Here is a 6,000-nt window from a genome sequence, read left to right as displayed (position 1 = left end):
ATCTTTAACCTATTAACCATGGACACCCAAAAAAAAAAAGGAGAGGACATGTGAGAGCTTGGAGGAGAAGAGCCTGCCACGTGTCACGAAGAAGGAGCTCTTGGATGGAGGCTTGGAGGGGGGAGGAGGTGGAAAGACAAGAGGGAGGCTTTGGGGAGGAGGTGGAAAGACAAGAGGCAGCTTTGGGGGTAAGGAGGAGATACGTCAATGGAATGGAGGAGATGGAAGGTCACCTTCGGGAGGAAGGTTAATGGAATGAAAGGAGGAGATGGAAGGTCTGAGAGCCATGGGTTAAGACTTCGGAGATTCACGTTCACATGGGGAATCGTTGAGGATGGTCATGCATCTTTGCCCGTGCAAAGAACGGGTTCAATACTCGTCCCTTATGAGTCTTTCAACTTGAAGAAGCACTTGAAGCTAGCAGTTTACAATACCACATCACAAAGGCATCTCTTGAATTGATACTAATATTGAGGAAGCCAATAGGGACAAATACTAGTTATAGTAAGACGTAGTTTGCTTGCAAATCTGGAAAATAAGCAAGTTCTAGGAGATGAGCAGGAGCGTGATTTCGATAATCCGTTAGGAGAACATCACGTTGATTAGCCTGTGGAAGATGATAAACCTTACGGGGAACCTCAATTTGAGAAGCCTATGGATTTGATTAGTTTCTGGGTGATGAGCACGAACTCTTTGATAGCCTCTTAGAGAACCTCTGTTTGAAATAAACGTAATTCTTCATCAGCTAAACGACATCCGGGAGAAAGTGCAGATCAAGTATACCTTTGATAGCAAGAAGACAATCATATTCTCGTTGACATAGCATCCTTGTAAGTTCTCACCCTTTCTCTTTCTTGCTGGACCCGTTTTTATCTGAGTTGGAGGCCGACCTCCAGCCGTCACTGTTGTGGAGAGTTGCGGCTCTTTGGAGCTGTGGAAGCTGCTCGCGACTGGCTGTCTAGACGTCGCCTACAGCCCTTTGAAGGTTCGGGTGATGCAGGAACCTCCCTCAATCGTTTGCGCTCTCAGCTGGCCCTTCCTCTGCCCACGGGGGTCCCTAGTGCTAGCTATTTGCGAGGAATTAACTCAGATTGCCATTTGGAGAAACTAACAGGGGTTGCCATATACAGACGTTAGATGGGCACCGTCAGATTGCCATTTGGAGGAATTAACAGGGCTTGCCATATACAGACGTTAGATGGGCACCGTCAGATTGCCATTTGGAGGAATGCAGATTGCTACCGTGAAAACTTGAACGAGGATATTCTGTGTCAGGTCGGTCCGGAGACAGGTGTTGTTACCTATGCCGCACTTTTGAGGCGTTGTACCAAATCCAAGGCCCTGTCTGAGGGTGAACGTGTACATGAACACATGACCAAGAGAGGATATACAGGCGACAGATTTCTTTGTAACCTTCTTGTCCAAATGTACAGCAACTGTGGGTGCTTGGAGTATGCACGTTCTGTTTTTGACAAAATAGTTTTTCGGAATTTGTACACTTGGACCATTATGATCGATGGATATGCAAGAAACAACTATGGCGAGGAAGCTCTACAACTGTTTGGTCAAATGCAGGCCAAAGGCTTTAGGCCAGACAAAATCACTCTTACCTGTGTTTTGGATGCATGTGCGAGTGTGCCAGCCCTGGAAGAGGGTCGGGAGATCCATGCTAGTGTTGCTTGCAACGAATGGGATTCAGATGTTGTTGTTGGGACAGCCCTCATTAATATGTATGGCAAATGTCAGAGCCTGGATGATGCCAGAACTATGTTTTCAAAGTTGCCACTGCGGAATGTGGTCTCCTGGAGTGCCATGATGACAGCATGTACCCACAATGGGCATGGCGAGGAGGCCCTACAACTTTTTAGTCAAATGCAGATGGAAGGAGTGAAGCCAAACAACATCACCTTCATCTGCATTTTGGATGCATGTGCAAGTGTGGCAGCCCTAGAAGAGGGTCGAGAGATCCATAATATTGTTGCTGGCAATGTATTGAAGTCGGATGTTGTTGTGTTCAATGCCCTCATCAATATGTATGGTAAGGCCGGGGGCCTGGATGACGCTAGGGCTGTGTTTACTGACATGCCAGTACGTGATGTAGTCTCCTGGAGTACCATGATGGCAGCTTGCGCCCAGAATGGACACAACAAGGAGGCCCTACAGCTGTTTGTTGGAATGCAGGCTGAATGCATTGAGCCAAACAAGATCACCTTTATCTGTGTTGTGGATGTGTGTGCTAGTGTGGCTGCCCTGGAAGATGGTCGAGAGATCCATGCTACTGTTGCTGGTAAAGGATGGGAGTTGGATGATGTTGTGGGGACAGCCCTTATCAATATGTATGGTAACTGTGGGAGCCTAGATGATGCCAGGGCTGTGTTTGTGGAGATGCCACGTCATGGTGTGTGTTCCTGGAATGCCATGATGGCAGCGTGTGCCCAAAATGGACACGGCAAGGAGGCCCTACAACTGTTTGGTCAAATGCAGGCCAAAGGTGTCAAGCCAGACCCAATTACTTTCATCTGTGTTATCACTGCATGCAGTCATACCGGTCTGGTTGCTGAAGGGAGGCGATATTTTGCATCTATGGATAGAGACCATGGCATAACCCCCTTGATGCGGCATTATGCGTGCATGATTGATCTCCTTGGACGAGGAGGACTTTTGGAAGAGGCAGAGGACCTTATCATTAGCATGCCATTTGAGCACGTTGCACATGCATGGTTCAGCCTGCTTTCGTCATGCAGAGTCCACAGCGATGTGGAGCGGGCTGTGCGTGCTGCCAATTTTGTTCTTGAGTTAGATCCAGGGAAGGCTTCACCATATGTATTGCTAGCAAATATAAAGGCTAACATAGGTAGTCAGGATGATGTGGATGATTGATTCATTTATATTAATGTGAAAAAGGTGCCAGGTTCCCATCTACAGAACGCAATGTGGAAGAATTGAAAAGGTTGGAGAGTGCAGCATCAGTAGTGGAAGACTCTAAATTGCAAAAAACAGCAGCCCCCATGGAGCGTTTGAAAGGACTCCAAGTAGAGTTGACTGCTGTCAAAACTGTGATACAAGCTAGGCAGGTATTTTCTTATCGTACACCGTGGAGCGTTTTTATAGGTTGTTGATGTAATCGAAGCATGCGGTGAAGAAGTGCAGTACCTAAAATCTGTTTTTCTAGCGTGTGACTCTTTGGTTCATGCGTACCGCTATGTCTGAAGGACAGGTACCTTTGCGAGAAGGAAGGTACGCCCTCACAGCTCCAACGCTTAGGTGTATTTATATAATTTGCATTTTGTCTTGAGCCTACTCCATGAACTTCAATCCAATGGCAGCACATGATGCACAATCAGTACGGATGCCTCCATACAGCCCCGTCTCCCTCTCCCTCTCGCGTCTGCTCCCTGTCTCTCCTCTCAACTTTCTGACCCTTTTCTGGTCGCCCTGTCTTGAAGCCCCTCCTCTCTCCTTCCTAGTTATTTCCTTTTATCTTACTGCTCAAAAAAGGGAAGATGGTAGAAATGGCAGACAAACTGCAAGCCCACATACGGGATAAGGCATCTGCAGCCACGTTTTCTTTCCCTTTCCTGTACTCAATGTCGAAATCATAAGACTGAACCTTAGCCAGCCACCTCTTCTGCTTCATTGACAAGTTGGGCTGCGTAAGGAAATACCTGAGTGTCCTATGATCTGTCTTAACCTTGATTTTGCTACGGTACAGGTAGTGGTGCCATTTTTCAAAAGCATGGAGGATAGCCAACATTTCTTCATGATAATCTAGTTCCTTGGCATCCAATTTCTTGCTTTCAAAAGCAATTACCCCGTGTTCTTGTCTTAGCACAGCCCTAATCCTTTGCCACTGGCATCTGCCTCCACAATGAAAGTACGTGAAAAATCAAGGCATACCAACACAGGAGCATGAGTGAGGGCGAATTTCAGGTCTTCAAAGCTGCGCTGTGCATCTATAGACCACATAAAAGCATCCTTCTTCAAAAGGTTAGTCATAGGGGTGGCCCTCTTTGCAAACTTGCGAATAAAGCGCCTGTAGAAGGAAGCAAGACCTAGAAATCCCCTCAACTGAGTAGGGTTGCGTGGCTGCGGCCAAATCCTCAATGTATTTCACCTTTGCAGGATTCACTCGAATGCCATCCTTGCTCACAATGTGACCAAGATACTCAACCTCTTGTGCCATAAAAGTGCATTTGCTGGCTTTAGCATAAAGCTGATGCAACCTCAAAATTTCCAGCGCTTGCTTGACATGTCTGATGTGCTCCTGCTTATCCTTGCTGTAAATGAGGATGTCGTAAACAAATACCAGCACATATTTGAAAAGGAGAGGCTGCAAAATCTTGTTTGTGAGTGCCTGGAAGGTAGCTGGTGCATTGGTCAATCCAAAAGGCATCACCTTGAACTCATACAGTCCCCTCTCTGTGCGAAAGGTTGTCTTGTGCTCATCCCCAGCTTTCATTCTAATCTGATGATAGCCGGACCTCAAATCAATCTTAGTGAAAAACTGAGCACCCTTGAGTTCATCCAACAGGTTATCTATCATGGGGATTGGAAACCTGTTTTTGATGGTGACCTTATTCAAGTTTTTGTAGTCAATGCACATACGGTAAGAACCATCCTCCTTTTTTACCAGGAGCACAGGGGATGCAAAAGGAGAAGTGCTATGAGTGATGAAACTCTTCTGAAATATGTCCCTCACTTGAGTTGCCACTTCTTCCCGTTCTGCCTTAGAGAGTCGGTATGGGGCCTTATTGATTGGCTTACTGCCAGGTTCTAGGACTATGGCGTGATCTACATCTCTTCTCGGAGGCAACTGTGATGGCAAATCAGCAAACACGTCAGCAAACTTTGAGAGCAATCTCTGCATATCACAATCATCAACACGGGGAGTGCCACCCTCTTTAGTTACTGACACCTTTAATGCATATATGGCGTTGCCTCTCTTGAGCTCTCTGGCCAACTGCCTTGCTGAAATGACCTGCAATTTAGGAGCTGCAATACCATGCAATGTAACATATCCATCCCTGTGGACAAAAGTGTTAAGGCATTGAAATCCATGCTGATTTTGCCCAGTGATTGCAACCAATCACAGCCCAGGACAACATCTATTGGGCCCATGTCAAGTGCCAAGAGATCACCTGCAAATGTACAGTCATCAGAGAACTTAATTCTTGCATCTTGGCAACAAGATCTACTGATCATATGCTGTCCATTGGCCACTTCTACTCTCAGCCCATGGTCTATCTCAGTAGCAATCAGTCCCACCCTCTGTAAGGTCTTGTAGTTAACAAAACTGTGGGTGCTACCGCTGTCCACCAACACATGCACAATCCTGCCATTAATCATCCCCGTTAATCTGATAGTATCAGCACTTTTGGCACCCATCAGGGCATGCATGGAAATAGTATAAAGTGTTGGCTGGGCATCCCAATAAGCCTCATCCTCGTTCACAGGAGCATTACCACCTACATCTTCACGTGCATAAAAAGGTATCGCATCGTGATGCTCCACAGAAAAGAGTGATGGCCTACGGCCTCTCATGCCATCAGTGGGCAGAATCTCATACGAATGCGAAGCATGAGTGTCATGCGCAGTAGCACCACCCGGATCAAAAGGAAAGTCAGTGCCCTCCCTTCGTGGCTCTAGTGTCAGGAGCCTCATCTGCATCATGTGTATTTGCCATCTCGTCGCGAGACGTATCCAAAGAACCTGGGGCATCAAATAATTCCTTGTCATCTGAGAGGTCAATGATCATGCTGAGCTTGGCAGTACCACTGTTGCGCATCTTGCACACATTCCTGTGCTTACGAGTTTATTTCTCGCCACATTTAAAACATAAGTTGGCCTTCTTTCTGCTGTCCATTATTGCCTGTGTATGCTGTTTTATCTCAGCCTGCTCATTTCCAGTAGTAGGCTTGCCTCCATGCTTGGCGTTAGGATACCTATAAGGCCTGGCATACGGCATCTTACTACCCGAGACAGTAGGAAAGCGAGGAAATG

General features: G+C 46.7%; 1 pseudogene across 2 annotated transcripts in view; it reads left to right on the top strand.

The window, feature by feature from the left end:
* Window positions 1–613: 613 nt before the first annotated feature.
* Window positions 614–6,000, top strand: part of LOC147898059 (pentatricopeptide repeat-containing protein At2g13600 pseudogene) — a 35,744-nt pseudogene continuing 30,357 nt past the window's right edge. The window contains exons 1-2 of one of the 2 annotated variants that reach the window (XR_015541566.1): window positions 614–3,074; window positions 3,218–3,237. The product of XR_015541566.1 is annotated as a pentatricopeptide repeat-containing protein At2g13600 pseudogene, transcript variant X1 (transcript). The remainder of the gene's footprint in view (window positions 3,075–3,217; window positions 3,238–6,000) is intronic. The other variant, XR_015541567.1, reaches the window with a different exon arrangement.

Source organism: Dipteris shenzhenensis, chromosome 9, assembly GCF_047967505.1.
Source record: "Dipteris shenzhenensis isolate YYH24624 ecotype China chromosome 9, Dip_SZ_1.0, whole genome shotgun sequence".
Classification (NCBI taxonomy): domain Eukaryota; kingdom Viridiplantae; phylum Streptophyta; class Polypodiopsida; order Gleicheniales; family Dipteridaceae; genus Dipteris; species Dipteris shenzhenensis.
This window is presented reverse-complemented; position numbering and strand designations above follow the sequence as displayed.